Source organism: Equus asinus, chromosome 5, assembly GCF_041296235.1.
Source record: "Equus asinus isolate D_3611 breed Donkey chromosome 5, EquAss-T2T_v2, whole genome shotgun sequence".
In the NCBI taxonomy this organism is placed as follows: domain Eukaryota; kingdom Metazoa; phylum Chordata; class Mammalia; order Perissodactyla; family Equidae; genus Equus; species Equus asinus.
Window position 1 is genome coordinate 36,547,722 of NC_091794.1, and position 22,789 is coordinate 36,570,510.

Genomic DNA, 22,789 nt, shown 5'->3' on the forward strand with positions numbered 1-22,789 from the left:
TCTGATGAAGATTTTTCGAGTTTGATTATGTAAACACATTTTTTAAAAATGTCCTAAGAATTCAGTCTTTTGATCTGACTGTGATCTAGCAGACTTCAATAATTTAAAATCACTTGGAAATTGCTACTTTCAACAAAGTCTCTGATGGTACACAAAAAGAGAAACTGCTGAAATAAGTCTAGATGTTTACAAATATAGGGAATTGTGTCATTGTTCAACCTAGAAAATAAAAAATAGCAGAATATGAAACCATAGTTGTCTGAGTATAGAACACAGATCTGGTTTAGAATCCAGCAGAAGTTTTCCCTTCTGTCACTCTGGTGAGTTCAAATGCACTCAGAAAAACAAAACGAGAAAGGGCAATGCCAAGATGAGACACAAAAGAAAATTCTAAATCCTCAGGCAATTTTGAAATGAAATGAGTTTACTAAGAATCATTCAAAAGATATCATTAGAGCCATACTGTAGAAGCTTTGTTTCACGAGAAAAGAATATAATATGAAAATCTCAAAACTAAGTATTGATTATACAAGGTAAACATGACAAGGCTGGATGACAAGAAATAACAGACATCTTGCTTTCTCTCTCATTGGAAAGACCAACCAGGTACATGCTGCAGACTACACAAATTGCTCAAAGTGAGGCAGTTGGAAAATGCTATTAAATTATTTGGGTTGAGGAGCTGCCCCAGGGGCAGAACATGTCAGAATGTCACATGCCTCTCCTTTACTATCGCAACTTTCACCAGAATAAACCAGAGCCTTGGAAAACAAACCCAATCATAAATACTAACTTTTTGTTAAAACTCCAAGAAAACTATCAAACCAACTTAATACATGGAACATATCAGAACTTCTCCAAGTTTCCCTAACACAGTGGAATAAACTATTTCTGTTGGAAGTTTGTCTTAGAAAAATACTCACGTGCATTTCTATACAATATAATCAAAGAATACATTAAAAACCACTTCTTAGTTTTCATTAGAGGATATTAAAAAATGAGAATTTAAGGATAATTCCCCTTTTGCCTCTGGTGCAGGCTTCTAGGTTTTTGAAAACATAAATAAAACATACAGAGTGACATAAAGAGCTACAAATATGTATAAATACACCTCTATAGCTCCCAAAATAAAAGCTTTTGAAAAAAATGGTTGGACAAGTATCCATCTTCCCCAAATTGCCCTCCCAAGATATTGACTGTTACACAATTATGAGACAAAGGCAAGGTGAAGGGTGAGGAAGAACAGAAAGGAGGCAGAAAGAAAGACAAGTGCTCAGCAGGATAGAGCCTGCTCTGTCTAGCTGGCCCAGCTTTCCCCGCACCTTTCTGGTACCAGTTCCAGGCTTTGCCTCTAATACAGTCCACACCATCTCTCAGAGAAATCAATCTCCCTTCAAGGAAAGCCAAGCCAGCATCTAGAGGTAACGTGCAGAACGGTAAATGAAAAATGTCCACGTCTAGCAGGCAGACAAGCAAAGGAAAACCAGCTGTCAGTTTCAGAGGCTCCTAGCTGTAACCTGGTTTCAGGTTTCTCTTTGCCTCTGCTTCTGTCTGTCTGTCTCTCTCACCGTGTCTCCCTCAAATAATATCAGCTTTCTAATCACCTCAAATCACAAATACATTCTCCGTCTGTCCCTGTGAAAAATGCTGATGAAACAGAAAAATAGAGTGCGATACTCACAACAATGAAGAATTCCTACACATGCTGTTCCATTTTCTTGCTTTAAAAAGACGGAAGGTTAATTTAAAAAGCCTCGCAGAATTAGAAATATAAGGGGGCGGGGGATTCCACCCACACAATCCTCCAGCCCACCGCAAGGAGCCCGAAGGCTTGCTGACGTCACAGATTCATGAATGGATGTAAATTGGGCTGGTTTAGGATTCCGCACAGACTTCGCTGTGGTGTGTGCCATGAAAAAGAAAGGGAGGGTCCAGAGCAGACCCGGCCAATGGGCTACAGGCAGTCATGGCCTGCCTTCTTTTAGAAGGAATCTGGTCACAGAATAAACAGAGCCCGCCAATCAGGCGTCTGCCACTGCCTTAAGACAGACTGGCAGCTTGAGGAGTGAGAGAGTGTGTGTGTGTGTTTCAAGCTGTGATAGTCATGAAAACATTATTATTGCTATTGAATGAGGGAATCAAAATAGAATTTCGGTGAAATCAATGCTACCAAAAATGCACTTAGAAGAAATCACAATCTTTTATCCATTAGAGCTATTTTCTTTAAACGTTTTCTTATACTGTGCGTGATCTGATGTGATAAAAACAAATCGAAGTCAGGGAAACAGTTTCTAAAACTGGTGACCAGCAGACATGTATGCCCTGCACACCAGGACTTGTAAAAGCAAAATACTAGGGAAATAATAATGGGAATAATAACCTAGTGATTTAGGAAATACAAATATATAATATTACATAAATGTAATTATTTTGTAGAACAATATCACCTTGTTGACCTTTGTGATGCATCAAAATGGGGTGTAGAAGAGTAATTTATTGCTACATTTAAATAAGGAAGGGAGGGTGGCCCTGTGGCCGAGTGGTTGAGTTCGTGCACTCCCCTGCGGCAGGACAGGGTTTTGCTGGTTTGAACCCTGGGCGCCGACATGGCACTGCTCATCAAGCCATGCTGAGGCGGCATCCCACATGCCACAACTAGAGGGATCCACAACTGAAAATATACAACTATGTATGAGGGGGCTTTGGGGAGAAAAAGGAAAAGTAAAATCTTAAAAACATGATAATAACAAGGAAGGAACATTTCCTCGTTGGTTTATTAAACTTCTGACATTCAATTAAGACATAGCTCCAAAAGAGCTGTTAATGATTCCTAGAGCAAATTTTGTTTTTAGTAAGATGTCTTATTATTGACAAAATTAGCAAAAACAGCTGTATTAAATTCACCCAAAGAGCTCATGCATTTTAAAAAATTTTCTAATTTAAAATTTTTTAACAGCTTTATTGAGGTATAATTGATATAAAGAACTGCACATATTAATGTGTACAATTTGATAAGCTTGGAGCTATGCAAACACCCGCGACACCATCACCACAGTCAAGGTAGTAGACATATCCAATGTCTCCCAGAGTTTCCTGTGTTTCCTTGGGGTTTTGTGTGTGCGTGTGTGTGTGTGGTAAGAACACTTAATATGAGATCTACCCTCTTAGCAAACTTTGAAGTGCACAATACAATATCATATTGTTAACTATAGGCACTATGTTGTACAGAGATCTCTAGAACTTACTCATCTGGCATAATGAAACTTTATACTCATTGAATAACATTTCCCTACTCCCTCCTCCCCCAGCCCCTGGTAAGCACTATTGTATTCTCGGCTATGAGTTTGACTATTTTAGATAACTCATATAAGTGGGATCATGCAGTATTTGTCTTTTTGTGATTGGCTTATTTCACTTAGCATACTGTCCTCCAGGTGCATCTATGTTGCCGCAAATAGCATGGTTTCCCTTTTTTAGGGGTGAATAATATTCCATTGTATGTATATGCCACATTTTCTTTATCCATTCATCTGTCAATGGACACTTGGGTATGTTGGCTATTGTGAATAGCACTGTAATGAACATGGGAATGCAGATACCTCTTTGAGATACTGATTTCAATTATTTTGGATATATACCCAGAAGTGGGATTGCTGGATCATATGGAAGCTCTATTTTTAATTTTATGAGGAATCTCCATACTGTTTTCCATAGCTGCTGTACCATTGTACATTCATAGCAACAGTGTACAAGAATTCCAATTTCTCCAAACCTTGCCAACACTTATCTTTTTAAAAATAGTAGCCATCCTAAGAAGTGTGAGGTGATATCTCGTCATGGTTTTGATTTGCATTTCCCTGGAGATTAATGATGTTGGGCACCTTTTCATATACGTATTGGCCATTTATATGTCTTCTTTGGGGAAATGTCTGTTCAAGCCCTTTGCCCATTCTTGACATTGGTCCTGGCAATTATTTCTTAAAATGACACCAAAAGCACAGGAAACAAAAACAAAAATAGACAAGTGGGACTACATCAAACTAAAAAGGTTCAATCAACAGAATGAAAAGGTAATCTACAGAATAAGAGAAAATATTTATAAAACATATATCTGATAAGGGGTTAATTTCCAAAATATATAAGGAACTCATACAACTTAAAAGCAAAAAATAAATAATGTGACATTTCTTTATTCTTTATTTTAAAAATTTTCAAAGTTACACAAAAGTGGAGATTAACATAATTTACTGACCCTGTACCCCATCATTTCACTTCACGATTACCAATGCTTTACTAATACTGATCACAACTTTTTTGAACTTTGGAAATGGACTCAAATCCTTGGAACTGGAACAATAGTGGTTAATATAAGGCCCTGGATATGAGGTGTCCGGTGACCAAGAACATTCTAAGCAGAGATCTGCTCTCTCTCAATCAGATTATTTATACAACTGAGAGAAGGAAAGTGACCACCTGTTTCTATGTGGTTATGGAGGGTTCAAACCTGACAGTTCTGGAAAGGTTTTTTTTCAAAATGAGCTAAGCAGTGTGCAATACTTACTCATTTTACACACAGCAAAGATGTTCAGCGCACTGTTCTATGTACTCAAGCAATATAATATCTTTGGCAAACAATACACTCAACAAATTCCTCTAAAGGAGCTTATTGTGGAATATCACTATGGAAAAGGTAGACCAAAGAAGTTTACCCATGTAAGACGGGAGTGCTCAAGACCAGTGCAGTACTGGTATAGTCCTGGTAGGCCTGAGTATACCACACCAGCCTATATCAATATATGTACCAAGATTATTTTAGAAGCCATAAATGGAAAGAAGATGAAGAATATACATCTGTTTCTTTTAACTGCAATCAAAGCCAACTAGGATACACTAAAAGAGTCAGATTTATAAAAAATTTTCTTTCTTGGGGCCAGCCTGGTGGCACAGCGGTTAAGTTCGCATGCTCCACTTCATCAGGTGGGGTTCGCTGGTTCAGATCCCGGGTGTGGACATGGCAGCGCTTGCCAAGCCATGCTGTGGCAGGTGTCCCACATATAAAGTGGAGGAAGATGGGCACAGATGTGAGCTCAGGGCCAGTCTTCCTCAGCAAAAAGAGGAGGATGGCAGATGTTAGCTCAGGGCTAATCTTCCTCAAAAAAAAAAAAATCTTTCTTCCAAAATAACACAGACTAATAGAAGGAAGCAACCTCTTTGTGGAACATGTTAGTAAGATGGCCAAATCTATTACAAAGTTAACGTGTTTGCTGTAAGGTTTGACAACAACATCATTACTCAATAAGTCCATGAGGGATCAGGGTAGTCTGTGAAGCAATTCAACAAAACAGTCTTTAAATGGTTCTAAATACTGTACAGCCACCTAAGATGTTGGCTTAATATGTAATCTGGAAAATAAAAACTAGCTGGTTCTATGGACTTGCCATTTTAGTAAGATGAAGTTGGTCTGGGTTAGCCTGCTTCCCTGTACCAAAGAAATATCAACTTGGCCAACAAAAGTTTCTCCATATTGGGCTGGCCCTGTGGCTGAGTGTTGAAGTTTGCATGCTCTGCTTTGGTGGCCCAGGGTTCGCTGGTTAGGATCCTGGGCTCAGACCTACACATGGGGTCATCAGGCCATGCTGTGGTGGCATCCCACGTAGAGGAGCTAGAGTGGCTTGCAACCAGGATATATAACTATTATGGGGGCTTTGAGGAGAAAAAAAAAAGAGGAAGATTGGCGACAGATGTTAGCTCAGGGCCAATCTTCCTCACCAAAAATTAAAAAAAAAAAATTCTCCATGTCAATATCATGGGAAATCATTGGGAAAATAAGTTCTCTGCCCAAATTACAGAAAACGTAGAGGTAACTCTTGGAGGAAGCCATTGTTTTTGGAACAGAAGGAAGGTAGGGAGAAAAGAACATGAAAAATGTACATTCTAGAGGAGCACTGGTCAGCCATGTTGTGGAGGCATCCCACATACAAAATAGAGGAAGATTGGCATGGATGTTAGCTCAGGGCAAATCTTCCTCACTAACAAAACAAACAAAGAAGACATAGTTTACATACAATGATATGAACTAATACAGACAACAATATGTCTACTAGGTGGGAACACTGGTCAGAATTCTCCACTTCCATATCAGAATGTTAACCCTAACTTTCCCTGTTTTCAAAGGATATGGTTCCTTAGACAACAATTTCAATATCCAAATTTCAATATTCAAAGACCTCAGCAGACTATTACTTCAGTTTATTGTTGTTGTTGTTGTCCAGCTCCCATTAAATGCCTATGTGAGAAAGTGGTTTTTAAGAAACATCTAAGGAAAAACTTTCTTATAAGTATCACTAAAATCTATCCTTGTATCAAGGGAGATAGATCATCAGAAAGCTACATGCCACCTAAATATCATGCGCCTAGTACCCTAAGCAGAATCACTATCATTGAGTTATACCTTATGTTATGGTCTTGTTTTTATTAAGGATTATTATAAGGAACAGCCATATTGCTTCTGGGTTGTCTATTATCTTGCGGGATGTCTCACATGTAAGGAATTCACATGAGGAATTCGTTTTAGAACTTAATACCAGGGAGAAGTTTTCTGTTGTTGAAGAATTATTAGGTATCCACCTTTTAGATGACAACAATGTAATCCACTGAATTTCCATTTTTTTGTCCCTGCTGCTGGAAAGCTCGAGCCATCTTTATGTTCAAATCAATCAATCTATCTATCTGTCTGTCTGTCTATCTATCTCTCTATATCTTTATATCTATATCTAATTTATTTTAGCTTTTGTGGTTAGCATATTTCCTTCCTCTTCCTTGTTTTGGGTTTGATTTCCCTTTTGTTAACCTTACTGTAATATACTTCATGGTAAGCACTTCAAATTCTTTTTGAAAAAGTAGACTGTAAATAAAAATTTATACTAAATTCATATCTATTGACTTTTAAGAAGATAAAATTCTCATGCTGGTAAATTCTACGATCACCTTTATGATAAAAGAAAACCCTAAAGGTACACATAATTATGGCAAACTTCGAAGAATATTGTGAATTAAGTGGATTTGAAGTCTTTAATATTTTTTATCAAAGGATAATAAAACATCTAGTCAGCTGGAAAAAAGCAATTGCTTAGAGATTTTATATGCTATTTAGAATAAATCTTAACAGCTTAATGAAGTTTTAATGTATTATTCCTGTCGAAAGGATGACTACAAATGAGGGATGTAAGAATTCTTCTCTGATCGATAATGAAAATGCACTGAAACAAATCAAAAGCAAATGGCTTTCTCAATTAATAAAATATTTAACATCCGTGAAACACACCATTCCACAACATACAAATTCTGGCAGGGTATCATAAACCAAACCTTTGAGGGACTAAAAATAATATCTTGAGTTTATAAAGGCACTTTACATATTGCAAGAACAAAAGGAAACTTTATACATTATTTTACTTATCCACATAGAATTCATATTACTTTCTGAGAGGCCATGTAAAAAAAACTTAACTGTCTGACTTCTGTTTTTCTAGTCCTGTTTTAATTTCCTCCCTTCTTTAGCTAGATAGAAGTTGGCGTTTCCATTTTAGCCTTATAGTGCAAGCAACATAATTGAAGATCAAAGTATAACAATAATGAACATCTGCCATCTTTTCTTTAGTAAGCCTCTGCGTCTTCTCCATTTGAGGAAACTGTCTCTACCCTACTCTCAGTCCAACTGGTTCAGATGAAGCCGAATCTACTCCTGTAGCTAGAGCTCCAAGACTGAACGTGTAGCACAAGGCTGGCCAACTCACCTGCTTGGTCATAATGATTACTAAAAGGATAGATACATGACCCAAGCTGGCCAATCACAATCATCCAAGTCATCCCCAGGACGTTTCCTACAAGTATTGGGAGGAGGGGGGAGAAAGCACATTTGTTTAATCAGAATACTAGCTATAAATATAATGAGAGCAGAGAGCAGTCATCTTTGTCCATATATAGGACAGAGGAAAGCAGACCTGAGAGATAAAGGAAAGAAGACAGATTCTTGACAACAGTAACTGAGCACCTAACTTCAGTCAATCTGAAGCTAGTCACTGCTAGTCTTTCCAATTACATAAGCCATTCAATGCCTTCCCTCTCTTCCCCTACCCTCTTTTTTGAGGCTTAAACCAGTTTGATATGGGTTTTTGCAGCCAAAAGAGTTCTATTAATACAATGTCATTAATTGATTCTCTTCTGTCATACTCAAGACACCCCAATTAATATCAGATTCTCTGTACTATAAGAGTTCCTTTTCTGACACTAATAATCTCAATACTTTGGTAGATTAACTTTCAAATTCTATTTTATAACTCTTACAAAGTATTTGTACCTCATTATTGTCTTTGTCATCCTCAAGTGTTCAGCATTTTTAAGACCCAGCATCTCTCAATAGCAAGCTCTATCTTTGATATTTTAAAGTCAGTGACTTTTACCAATTTGTATTACATGTCAAGCATTGTGCTAAGAGCCCTATGTAAAAATCTCATTTAATTCATACAATGATTTAAAGTAGGTATTTTAATCCCCATTTTAAGATGAGGAATGTGAGACACAGAAGGGCCAAATAATTTGTAGTCACAAAGCCAGTCTAAAAAAAAGGCAGCAGTCTCCAGAACGTATGCTCTTATTATGTTAGTCTGTTTGTAAGAGAAAAGATCAATTTAACTGGGAGTCTCACACAAGAAGCATCCAAACAATTGGATATGTTTCCAGAGAAATATATATAATCTCCCACTTAGGAAGTTACGCTACAGTAATTATTAAAGAAGCCCATTTGAAGGGTATGGTCCATAGCCCATGAATAATCCATGGGCCTGGCAGCCCAATCTATGATAGTGGAAAGCACAGTAATAGGCAAACGAAAAAGCAATCTGTTAGAACCTATTTCATGAAGTGAATTGTTCAGGATTACCCAGGCAGACTACGCATGTGCTTAGAGCTCCAGGAAAAAAAGAGGCACCCAAAATATTTATTTTTGATAGAATCAGATATTTGATATATTTGTTTTAAAGACTCAAATTTGTTATTGTGGAGAAAATAAGAATTGAACAGACTTCATTATATATATTATACAGTTAGCATTGTTTTAATGATTTTGACTTGATATTTGGGCAAGAGGTAATTTGTTTTTACTGTTTGGGGCTATAAGAGTCTTAAACCAGTCTTGGGTTACTTTTTATATAATAAAAAATATGCACCAGGATATTTTTTATATAATAAAATAATGGCACCAGGAAGACAACTACGTTGGTGAGTCTCTTCTAAAGAACTGTTGTCCTATCTTCTCCTTCAACAGAGGCTGTTAAAACATAGCCAGAGTTCTTAAAGTGTTGAACATACGCCTACCATATGACAGAGTCATTCCACTCCTAGGTAATGTACCCAAAGGGAATGAAAGCATATGCCCATATGAAGATTGTACACAAATGTTCATAGCAGCTTGATTTGTAATAGCCCCCAAATGAAAACAACACAAACGTCCATCAACAAGAGGATGAATAAACAGTTGTAAATCCACACAATGGAAACACTCCTCAGCAATAAAAAGGAATGTACTATTGATATATGCTACAATATGGATAATCTCAAAGTAATTATGTTGAATGAAAGAATCCAGATAAGAGCGTATAATTGCATATACATAAAATGATCGCATATATATAAAACACTAGGAAATGCATACTAAAGTATTCTGACAGAGAATATAGAAGGGTTGCCAGGTAAAGGGGAGGGTGGCAGAGAGGAAAGACAAAGGGGCCACAGGAAGCTTTTGGGGGTGCTGTATAATGTTCATTATCTTGACTGTGGTGATGGGTTCATGGGTGTACACTATGTCAAAACATAGCAAACTACACACTTAAATTATGGGCAACTCATTGTATGCCAATTTTACCTCAATAAAGCTGTTAAGAAAATCATTTAAAGAACACACAAACACAGTCAAAACAGATTTCACATATTTTTGAATTATTGCATGCTTTTTATTATTATTATTGTGTGTGTGTGTTTAAGATTTGCTCTGAGCTAATATTTTTTGCCAATCCTCCTCTTTTTGTTTGAGGAAGACTGTCACTGACCTAACATCTGTGCCAATCTTCCTCTATTTTATGTGAGGTGCCACCACAGTGTGGCTTGACTAGCGGTGCTAGGTCTGTGTCCAGGATCCGAACCTGTGAACCCTGGGCACCAAGGCGAAAAGCACAAACCCAACCACTAAGCCACCAGGCAGGCCCCTGCTTCTTCTTATTTTTAAGGTAAAGAGTAAGCATTACAAATAATAATTTCTAGTGTGAGAACTAATAAGTAAACCAAATGTATTTATATCCCTAAATATTTAGTTTGTGCAATATGCTTTTTCCATCTTAAGGTGTACAAATACTTGATAGAGTCTGAAGGATGACAGAAAGTACATTCTTCAAGAGACTCACATGATATATACAGGAATCTTTTTTTTTTTTTTTTAAGATTGGCACCTGAGCTAACATCTGTTGCCAATCTTTCCTTTTTTCTTCTTCTTCTCCCCAAAGCCCCTCAGTACATAGTTGTATATTCTAGTTGTAGGTCCTTCTGGTTGTGCTATGTGGGACACTGCCTCAGCATGGCTTGATGAGCGGTGCCATGTCTGCGCCCAGAATCCAAACTGGGGAAACCCTGGGCCACCAAAGCAGAGCGCGCAAACTCAGCCACTCAGCCACAGGGCTGGCCTCAGGAATTTTTAAGTATTTTTCAAACTGCAGTTGCAACCTATTAGTGGACTATGAAGTTAATTTAGTGGGTCATGACCATCATTTTAAAAATGAGATAGAATAGGACAGAATAGAAAATAGCATATCCCATGTGTTGAGGTTTATTGTTTCAGGAAACTTGTTAATATGTGTGTAATAGGACACTATGAAAGTTGTATTTTTTACTGTAGGTTGAGGTACAAAAAGTTTAAAAATCACTATTCTATGATACATACAATTGACACCTATCTGTTTCTTGTTATTCTTTATGTCTCATATTATATACCATGTCTTTTGTGTTAAATATCTTCTTTGTATAATTGTACTCTTTTGAAGTTTTGGACATCTAAATTCTAGAAATAATAATTGAGAACAAATCTGCTCCTAGACATTCTTTGTAAACAATCTTATATTTCACTTTACAATTTACAAAGTACTTTAACATAGGCTGGGTTTTAGTCTCATTTTATATGTGAGAAAATTAAGACTCAGGAACATTGGCTCATCTAATCTTGCTCTATCTAAACTCTGTAATCTACTGACTATACTTTTTTTTTTTTTTTTCAAATTATCAGGTATTGAACTGATATTTTCCCCTAATCTAGCAATGAATCAGACTGTGAGAAAGTAATTTTTAAAAAAGATTAGGGTTAAAGTGTCCACTAGGGAAAATATACTGACTATACTTTTTAATTCTAGCCATTATCCCATACTCCTCCCCGCCCCCCCCCCGTGAAAGACCTGTCAATTATCCAATGACTATAAATTAAAAGTGAATAAAAAAGTGACGATTCAAAGACAAAAAGCCAGTTCTTGGAATCAAGGAGCTTTGGTGAGATGAAAAACTACGCAAAATAGTGAAAGTGTTAAATTAGTGGGGTAGGCAGGAATGTTTTACTTGAGGTTCAAGAAAAATACTACAAGGAAGTTAACTGACATTTGGGGCGAGAATATTCTTTCTTGCATGGGACTTTCCTACATAATGCAAAACGTTTAGCAGCCCCCATGCCTGTAACAGCCTCAGTCTTTGTCATAGCTAAAAAAGCCCCCCATGTATTGTTTCCGTAGGCACTAGGGGATTGGGGCGGCCTCTGTTAGGAGACCTACAGGTTAGGCTATGGAGTGGTGCTCTCTGCTGCCCTCTCTTGGCATAGTAAGATCAAGCCCTTAGCAGAAAAATGTGTCCTGACCCTTAGAGAAAAATGTTAAGTCCCTTGGAGAAAAATGTACCAAGAACAGAGATGCCTGGTGTTGAGGCTAAGAAAGAGCTCTGGGAATGTGGGGTGAGGTTGAATAAAGGCTGGCAGCCACTCTTCCTGGTGCAGACTACAGCCAGTACTTGCCGTTTGATTGTCTTTGGCAAGTTGGCATGTTTGTAAAGAGAATAAAGGCTTGTCCTTATACAAACACACTCTGTCCTTAGGCTGCAGTTGGCCCAGGGCTTGAATTAAGTCTTCTTCTCTTTCTGATAGAATGATCGTTTGGGGCTGGGTAGTTACAGTCAGTTATAAAAAGGAGGTAAACTGGAACTGGACCTTGAAGGGGCAGGCTTTGGGGAAACTGGCTGTGGGAGAACAAGGACAATTCTCCAAGGTAGTCCATACCAACTGTGAACTGGTACATACAATACTCTCTTTCCAGTATAGGATTCTAGTGTACAAGTGCGGCAGATAAAGAGCTGGAAGTCAGAGTGGCTAAGAACGTTAACACTGACGCAGTAAACGGTGGCCTGTTTTTAAAATGAGCTTTACGACTTCATAAATAGGCTCCCACTATATAGACGCACACCTGGCACTGCGGTCAGCTCTTCATGATTACTGCTCACGGAGGAAACAGAAGGCACAAACCAAAACTCTTTCAGGGAAAGATCTCTTTCAAAGTTTACGTATATATTTCTCAACCTTCACCTCCACCCTATTTTCTCAGAAATTAATAATAAAAAATACATTTTCTAATATTATAAAATATTATCTTAGCAATATAGTTTCTATGAAATACAAAGTTCAGGCCCAATTATATTGTAATTTGGTTGTATCTATAAAACCACCAATGAATATATTGAGCTACATGAATTTCTGGTATTATGTTCATGGTGTTAATGCCAAAAATTTTTTTAAATGGTTAAAAATAACCAATACCCAGTTATAAGATAAATAAGTTCTGGGATGCAATGTACAGCATGGTGAGTACAGTTAACAACACTGTATTGTGTATTTGGAAGTTGCTAAGAGAGTAGATCTTAATTAATTTTTTTTCTTTTTTCTCCCCAAAGCCCCCAGTACCCAGTTGTGTGTTTTTAGCTGTGGGTCCTTCCAGTTGTGGCATGTGGGATGCCGCCCCAGCATGGCCTGACGAGCAGTGCCATGTCCGCACCCAGGATCCTAATGGGCAAAACCCTGGGCCGCCGGAGCTCAGCGTGCGAACTTAACCACCCGGCCACGGGGCCGGCCCCAGAGTAGATCTTAAAAGTTCGCATCACAAGAAAAAAAACTGCAACTATGTGAGGTGATAGATGTTCACTAAATTTATTGTGGTAACAATTTCACAACATATACATATGTCAAATTATTATGCTGTACACACTAAACTAATACAGTGTTATATGTTAATCATATCTCAATAAAAATGAAAAAATTTTTAAAAATAAAGTTTACTCATAAACATAATTATATGTCATGCCCCAGGAAAACACTTAAAATCAAATGATGAAGCCACATTGGAAAGCTCTTGGTTTTCCATTACTTGTAATCATGCAACCCAAAAATAGGATAGCACTATCTTTACTACTAGTAGTTAAAGATAGTTGTTGCTACTAGTAGCAACCTGCTCCAAATCAATCATTCTATCTATAATATATATTTTTAAGTTTTATTACTTCATAGATTCCGATCTAGTTTCCTCAACTAAGTTGAGAATTGAAGTTTTACATGTAACATTCACTAGACAAGCAATAAGACAGAGCAGGGTAGTGGGGAGGGTGCTGGACATAGGACTTACCAGATGCCCTGAAAAATCAATATATAAATCAAATATACATATTTTTATTGAATGCCATCTATGTTCAAGATAGTTTGTGCTGTGGGGTACACATATGAGGATAAATCACAGACGCTGATCTCAGCTGATTTCATTAATAAGATAGAAACAAAATAAACAGCAAGATAAAAATTGTTATAGTGGCTTCAAATCCTAACAGAAGGCGTAGCTAGTGGTGGAGACTATCCCCCAGTATCCAATCTCTTCTCTTTCCTTTTAGTTATAGAATCCTTACTCCCACACCCGTTCTTAAAGTTTTAGGTAGGCACATGCCACATTGCTAAAGACTTCTCTGTTCTCCTGCTGTAGGTGTGACCACATGACTCAGCTCTAGCCAATGGGATGTGAGCGGAAGTGATGTTTGCAACTTGCATGTCTTCCTGGAGATGAAGGTGCTCTTTCTGGCTTCCCGTGCTGAGTCAGCTTCTATCATGCAGATGATGACAACACCCCAGGGAATGGTAGAGCAACAAAACAGAAGGGGCCTTGGGCTTTGAATGTTTTAGTGAATTAGAGATATCTATCTGTCCTGGATGGAACACCTGCCTACTTCAAGATTGTTAATGAAGGCTGAAATAACATTCTTCCCTTTTTGAGCCACCAAATGTTTTTGAGACTCTCTGTTACTGCTGCTTAGTTTGTATCCCAACTAATATATCCTGAGAAGAAATACTGACTCAGAGAATCAAGGAGCTTGGAGAAATCTTAAAACTCAAATCTACTCTCTCATTTTTTTTACATATGAAGAAACTGAAGTTCAGAGATTTGTCCAGTCTTGGAATTTGTGGCAGAACCAGGAATTGGATCCCAGGTCTCCTGAATATTTTTATATTACATCATCTTGTCTATCTGTGGGAGAGCAGTGACCGCTAATGCTGCCTCTTTCTTTTCTTGACACGGTCAGTTAAGATTCACTCAAGTACTCCTGGGACATAGAATACTGTCCTCAGTTCTAAAGGAAAGCCTACAAGAATTTTAAAAATCACGTGTTTTGTCTCAAAGCTATCTGCAATCTAACACAAGAGAAAATACTAGCATAACTATAGGTACAACTAAGCCAAAGACAAACAAACAAGAGACAGATCCAAGCAATTAGTTGAGATTCAAGCTGTAAACGGAAATGGTCATAAAAGTATTATAGAAGCAGTTTGCTTCCTGAGAACAAGTGCTTTCGGAATACTTGAATCAATTCTTAAGTGCTTTGTTGAAACCTAATAAAACATGCCAGGGCCTGGGAATATATTTTCAATTCTCATAAAATTCCTTCTTTTTCCTTAGCCTGGAAAGTTTTAATGATTTAATCTTTTAAAAACTACCCCAAAAGCCATCAGCTTAGAGATCTCTTCTGTGTTGGCTAGTCCACAATAGCCCGTCATTACCAGAAACCTCTCTCCTAGGCTGTCCTCTTGCTGAGGAGGAAAAGTTAACGCATCCCTCATTGTAAGCACACAGCCTGCTGTGGAGCACATGCAGAAAGTTTTTGGGAAACAGGAAGAAAAGAATGCGAGGAGAGGGTCGCTATGAGATAGTAAACTTCATTTATTCATCAGCAAAAACTTGCTGGGCATTCCGTATGTACTGACATGGAGCTGAGATCTGGCGATAAAAACATAGTCCCTGCCCTGAAGAACCTTACAGTCTAGAACTGGAAACTGTCCTTTCTTAATATATGTTCACATAGAGTTTGAGCTGGGATAGAATTAAGGGTGAAAGAATGCTTTACCCAAAAAAACCCCTTAATCTTTGGAGTAGGAACGATCACTCCAGATCACCTTTATTGTGTTCTTGAGTCCTAATTTGTTCTTTTACTTTTTTTTAAGATTTTATTTTTCCTTTTTCTCCCCAAAGCCCCCTGGTATATAGTTGTGTATTTTTTTAGTTGTGGGTCCTTCTAGTTGTGGCATGTGGGATGCCACCTCAGCATGGCTTGATGAGTGGTGCCATGTCCAGGCCCAGGATACAAACCAGTGAAACCCTAGGCTGCCGAAGCAGAGGGCACAAACTTAACTACTCGGCCATGGGGCTGGCCCCCTAATCTGTTCTTTTTCATTCTGAGGCAATCTTTTTTTTTTCCTTTGAGGAAGATCAGCCCTGAGCTAACATCTGGTGCCAATTCTCCTCTTTTTGCTGAGGAAGACTGGCCTTGAGCTAACATCCATGCCCACCTTCCTCTACTTTATATGTGGGATGCCTGCCACAGCATAGCTTGATAAGCGGTGCCACATCTGCACCCAGGATCTGAACTGGTGGACCCCAGGCCACCAAAGTAGAACGTGTGCACTTAACCACTGCGCCACTGGGCCAGCCCCTGAGGCAATCTTAAGAAAGGGTACAGGGGCTGGCCCCGTGGCCTAGAGGTAAGGTTTGGTGTGCTCTGCTTCGGTGGCCCAGGTACAGTTCCTGGGCGCAGACCTATACCACTCAGTGGCCATGCTGTGGTGGCAACCCACATAAAACATAGAGGAAGACCGACACAGATGTTAGCTCAGGGCAAATCTTCCTCAGCAAAAAAAGGAAAAGAAACAAGAAAGGATAGAAAAGGAAGCCACTGCTTACAGCTCCATATTTTTTTTTTTTTTTTACAGCCTCTCCTTGCTCCTGGTTCAGAACAATCTGTTCTCTCTGCCATCAAAATCATCATTAGCTTTCAATTGGCCAGAGTAGCAAGTGTTCCTCTCTCCCCTCAAAACCCAGAACCACTAGGCCTATCTGACAGCTACCCCTCCTGGTCTATGGAACATAATATCCAGCTGTCGTAGTTTGGAAACAAAAGCAGGCATGTCCTCAGAACCCCTGTGGTGGAGTTGCTTGCCCTTGTAGTGAATGGACTATGGACAGTGTTTTTCTAACTTCAGAGGGAACATTATGATCTAAAGACAATTATTACAAATACTCTTAAGACATGCATTGGCCCTGAATTTTAAAATTAGCAAAATGAAGCCCCATTGAAGATCACCCGTAATGGAAGCAGTGGCCTAAAAAGGCCACATTTTCTTAGCATGTATTTTTCATTTGTTAAATTACCCAAGGCTCCCGTATTAAACAGTCATGTTCAAAAGGCCACTCCTCTGGAAGACAGGCTAGTGCCTTGAAGTAGCTTTCACTATAAATATAAAAAGAGCTGGGGTTGGGGGGAGTAAGATTCCAGAAAAATAGTGAAACATACTGTAATTAGTAAATACTGCAACATTTGAAAAATAAAATATATTTTCCCAAGAGGAGTATTTATTGGAACGTATTTCCTAAACGGGCTATGAAATACTCACAAATTTCATGCTGAATTTACATTTCTGGAGTAGTCTCCATCACAAGGCTCTTCACATTTAGGGCAAATTCCTTTATATTGTCCCCCATAAATGCCTGATTACATTTTAAACCAAATGAAAGGATGCTTTCTGCTGCTGCCACCTACTGCAAACTTGAAAAATGTTTGAAAATTTAAAAGAGAAAATGCAATATAATACTTCTGAAGAATAATCTGTAAGTCACACAAGTAGACCAAGATCAATGTCATTATGCTTTACTTTTAATTATCTACTAATTATTCCAGAACCCTGAATGATAATCAATAAAGTAATGTTGCAGAAAGCAGAGTAAATAGGGGCCGGCCCGGTGGTGCAGCGGTTAAGTGTGCACGTTCACTTCTCGGGCGGCCCAGGGTTCGCTAATTCAGATCCCGGGTGCAGACATGGCACCGCTTGGCAAAAGTCATGCTGTGGTAGGCATTCCACATATAAAGTAGAGGAAGATGGGCATGGATGTTAGCTCAGGGCCAGTCTTCCTCAGCAAAAAGAGGAGGATTGGCAGTAGTTAGCTCAGGGCTAATCTTCCTCAAAAAAAAAAAAAGAGTAAATAAGCTACAAAGAACAGTATTAAGCAGTTTTGTTGAGCTAATGTTTATGATGTGTGTGAATGGGAAAGAGTGCCACCATCTATCTACTGGCTATACCTGCCATGGGTGTGGGAGGAGGAATAGAGGCACATATGCCTAGTTTCTACCGGCTCTGGTATACAGTGTTCTTTCAAGAAGCTTGGTAGTAAAGGACAGGAAAGTGAGTAGCTAAGTCAGAGGGAAATTTTGAAAAGGAGAGACACAGACATGCTTATAGGCAAAGGAGAAGCTCAGCCAATAAGAGCCTAAAGATGATGTATTTATGTGTGCCAAAAGAATCTGTTACATGGCAACATAGTAGGTGCTCAGTTATATTAGTTGTCATGTTAGGGGTACCTCTCCTTACACAGTCTCTCACTTTTTTTTCTTAAACATATTACACTGCTCTACAGTGTGTCATATGTGGTCGTGGATACTATAGTGACCAAACTGAATGACCTCTTTCCCTTTATGTCCCATCCAGCTTGAAAACATCATTAGTCATTTCAACAATCACTTCCTCCCAGTCTTACGTCCTCCACCCATTGTACACTTTGGCCCTTCCTCCTTTGTGCCCAACCCAGAGGACCTCCCTAATCATGTTTTCTGCTGCCATGTTGATTGTTTTGCCACCTCAGTTGGGTCCTCACTGCTGACTGGTGCCTTTAATTTACATCTATTAGCATGTCCCACAGCAGCTATCCAAACCTCCTCTGTTCCTTATGATTCCAACTCTATCATCCTTCTCTTTATATCTTTCAGATATATATATACACACACACATTTATACATCATAGATTTTTTTCTCTAGTCTATGTTAAACGCAAAAAAGTCTATCCTTTGTGTTGAGAAAAACCCAATTCAGAGCTACCAGAAAAATGACGTATTAAATAAACTTTCATTAATTTGAACAATTGTGAGTTTTAAAATTATCAAGGTAGATAAACATACAAATAAAGTGGGAGGAGGAGAAAAAGTTTCATGAACAGGCAATTCACAAAAGAGACACAATGGCCAATAAGAAAAATATTCAACTTCAGCATCAAAGAAATGCAAATTAAAACAAAATGAGATTAACACAAAATGCAAGTTTCTACTTGCAAAGCAGCTAAGATTGCTTTTGTAGATGGTATACAGTGCTTTGGAAGGGGTGTGGGAAAACAAACACTTGCATACATTGCTGGTGGTTAAATAATTGTTGCTACTTTTTTGAAGTATAATTATTTGGCAAGAGGTATTATTAGCATGGCACAACTAGAGGCACTCACAACTAGAATATGTATACATCTATGTACTGGGGGGCTTTGGGGAGAAGAAGAAGGGGGAAAAAAAGAAGAAGATTGGCAACAGATGTTAGCTCAGGTGCCAATCTTAAAAAAAAAACGAGGTATCAGTAGTCTTAAAATGTAAATATCCTTTGATCCAAAATTCTACTTCAAGAAATTTATTTTAAACGAATAATCAGGAATTTGCAAAAAGGGTCTAGTATAAAGATTTGATCACATAATTATTTAAAACAAAAATAAGTGGGAACAACATAATACCACTACAGGGAAGATTTGTTAAATAAATTATAGAACAGATAAAAATATTCATAACAGTCTGAAAAGAGGAAGGTGACATGAGAATAGGTACCATGGGATTAACACATACAAATAACTAGAAGAATATAAACAATGTTGACCATGGTTATCTCTGGATGTAGGGATAGTGATGTTTTTTCTTCTCTTTTAATCTGAATTTCTAAATTATCTATGAAGTACAAATGTATTACTTTCGGAAAAAAAGTTTTAAAAGTTGCTAATTTAATAAATGTTCGTTATTTAAACATTTTAAAATTATTTTAACTTTAAAAAACTTGTTACAGTTTTTTTCCCCCTCTAATTTTAAAAGAGATATTAAATTTCAAGGCATAGACGACCTGGAAATGATTCTATAATATACCACGCTATAGTAGGTAATGTGTCTTTTCACTAGAGTGAGGGATAGTCATGGCTGAGATAAGCTTTGAGGAGGTGGGAAGGTTTGGGACTAAAAGCCTTGACCAGAAGGTAGGGGCGTGTGTGTGTGTGTGTGTGTGTGTATTTACTCACTTTGTTCTGCAAGAAAATAGAAAAGTGAGGATGGCTATAAAAGATTATGAGGTGAGTAGAAAGGAAGTTGAGAAACCCCACTACAGGAAGCACAAGTCACCTGGTGAAAGAGAAGGATGATAGAGTTGGAATCATAAGGAACAGAGGAAGTTTGGATAGCTACTGTGGGACATGCTAATAGATATGAATTAAAGGCACCAATCAGCAGTGAGGACCCAACTGAGGTGGCAAAGCAATCAACATGGCAGCAGAAAACATGATTAGGGAGGTCCTCTGGGTTGGGCACTGACAAGAGATTTTCACATATTGAGGTATATGGGGTAACTACTTGAGTTCAAAACTGATTCAGTTTGAACTAGAAAGCCTGACTTATGGCCTATCAAACATACATCGTACATCTGCTTATCCATTAAAGTAAGGAATCTCTCTTGAGATAAAGAATGCATACTTCCCCTCCTACACCCTTCTGGTAACACACAGATTAGTCCCTTTCCTGGCATCATGGTCATGTTGACCTGCTAATTTGCAACTGAACACCTCTTTGAAAATGTATCCTGGGTGTGTTTAATGTATCTTCTTTGTTCTAAAATGATGTAAGACTGTATTGAAACCCATGCTTCTCGGGAACGCCTTTTAAGGCCTTCCTGGGTTATAATCCTCACTCTGCCTCATAATACACTCACCCCAATTTTGATTTATAGGTTGGTTGTGGATTATTTGCGGCGACATTTGTTGGCGTAGTTGCAGCAGGATTTCAGAGAAACCCACCAGAGACCACCTGGAATCTACACTGAACTGGCATTCAGTACTAACAGGGGCCATTGAGCCCTCCCACATCACTGCATTCTTCAGATGACTCTGGCGAGTTCTCCTGAAACCAGGACCTCTTTATTTTAAGTCGATGGTCCAGAGTTTATCTGAGTTGTTTCAAACCTTAAGACTAGGTGTCTTAAGGGGGTACTGGTACATACCCTAGGTAAGAGGAACCTAGGGGGAATTCCTAGGGCTGAGGAAGCTAGGAGGAATTTCCTAGGCCAGGGAGGTCTAGAGGGAACTTTGGAGTGAATGGGGAGGGCTGACCTTTTTAATTTGGCTTTAAATTGTAAAGATTTGTGTTTACATAAAGTTGAACAAACTGCTTGATAGAGAATTGAGTGACTGATGTGTTCAGCTCCGAAGAAAAGGGACATTGCTCCTCCCAGCCAAAAGGCATTCTCAGGTGACTGAGAACCTTAGCAGGAGTGTTGGAGGGTTGAGTTCTCATGATGTGTAGCAGTCTCGTAAAGAACTCCCCTATCATCCACGTTAATTAATTAAAGGCTTGTCCAGGGAAGCTCATATGAGGGTTGGTTACCCGAGCTCTGAGCCCCCATGGCAGTTTTAGGCTGTCAGTGGGAGAAACTGAGGCACATAAGAGAGAGTTTACAACCTTTCTTTAGGGAGTAACACTCACAAGCAGCACATTTCTGACCCACTACACTGTCCCTAGGAATTGTTCAGACTTTATAGCAAAACAAAACTAAAAGAAAAGCAGGAAATCGAGCTCCCAAATAGGCAGCCTCACCTCCGAACTCCAGCTGGCTTCACGCTGTGATTTGCAAATGCTTAATGAAATAAGGATAGCTGTTATTGGCTGGCAAGATAACCTGTGATAATTTGAAATTACAGTGGCCACTGTGGGGCTCCTTTTTAAGAGACAGGTAACAAAGAAATTTTGAGTCAAGCTCACCAACTTCCAGCACAATTGCTCAAAAACCAAAGGTTCTGGAAGCTGTAAATATTTACAAAGAACAGGAAAAAAATATTTTACCCAGCTTGTTTCATGTCCTCAGGGCTTGGCTTAATAATTGTCAGGTTAGAGGTCCTGAAAAATGGTCAGACAAAATGCGGTCACACCCTGTTTTGTGGTCAGAGATAGAGAGAAATGTGGGTTGTGCTCCATTCGTGGCTAAGGGTCCTACCAAGCTGCTGCCAGCCTCAGGGGAATTACATTGGCCATTAGAAGGAACATTCTGATTAGATAAGATCAGTTAAAAGTGCACTTAAAAAGCAAAAACTTCAACATTCCAAAATAATCTTATTGAAAGTTCTGCTGCAAAAAGCTAATAGAAAATTGTTATAAATAGTAGTTAAAGGAATATATTAGGCCATGACTTTACAGACACCCCCATAATCTACAAGTTAATGAGACTCTGAGAAGTTTTCTGGGAAACTGCTACACTAAAGATTACTGGAACTGTTCAGTACCAGTTCAGTTACTGTTTGTCCTGGCTGAAACCAACAAGGTATTTGAAAGGATTTAAGCAACTTAGGATCAGAAATTTGGCCAAACTGGAAGCTGATATTGAGTCTGATAGGAATTTTCTTTTCAGACCTTCTTCCCTAAGTTAAATTAAACCTAAGCACCCAGTGGGAAAAAAAGCAAATTAGGGTGATGGGATTGGACAGGTGCCCTCAACTTACAAATCCCTGTAAGACTGGAAAAGCAGTTCTAGAGGCAGTTCAGATTCCACTCAGTTCCTTTATCTTAAAAAGGATTATGGCCTCACCTCTCTGGGAACTGTTATCTAGCTCATCACCAATTGTTCATCACCAATTCCTAAAATTGAAGAAAAATTTTAAAAAAGGCCAGAAAAACGGCCATAACAACAGCCTCACCCCAAATCTAGCATCTTTAGTGTCTTCCTCACAAATATTAGTAAAAAGGCTTAAAACAAAATTTGGATTCATAACTAGGGAGCTTTATATTACTGTACCTGATTCATGGCAGTAATTTTAAAAGAATAGCTGTGGAGACCTGTATATGTGTGTCTATATGTATGTTATACATGTGTGATACTTCACCTCCAGATGGTATGGACAAAATTAAGAGCTCTGTTTAATTGGCTTAAAGTAAGCACTTACTTAAATTCTGAACGTAATAGAAATTAACCCAATGTCTTTCAAGTTAACTTGAGACAAATTAATCTTTGGTAAATAAAAGCTTGTTTAAGTTTGTTGGTTTGATTGAAATAGGCATGTCCTCAGAGTTGTCA

At 38.4% G+C, this 22,789-nt stretch overlaps 1 protein-coding gene across 6 annotated transcripts in view; it reads right to left on the minus strand.

Moving 5' to 3' along the window:
* The window catches only part of MAP3K13 (mitogen-activated protein kinase kinase kinase 13), a 164,245-nt gene that overhangs the window by 83,815 nt on the left and 57,641 nt on the right, over window positions 1–22,789 (minus strand). The window contains exon 1 of one of the 6 annotated variants that reach the window (XM_070509277.1): window positions 1,682–1,901. The exons of 4 other annotated variants lie outside the window; for them this stretch is intronic. The gene's annotated coding sequence lies outside the window, so the exon portion shown is untranslated. Of the gene's footprint in view, window positions 1–1,681; window positions 1,902–22,789 lie in introns of those variants that run through there. One more of the 6 variants, XM_070509278.1, reaches the window with a different exon arrangement.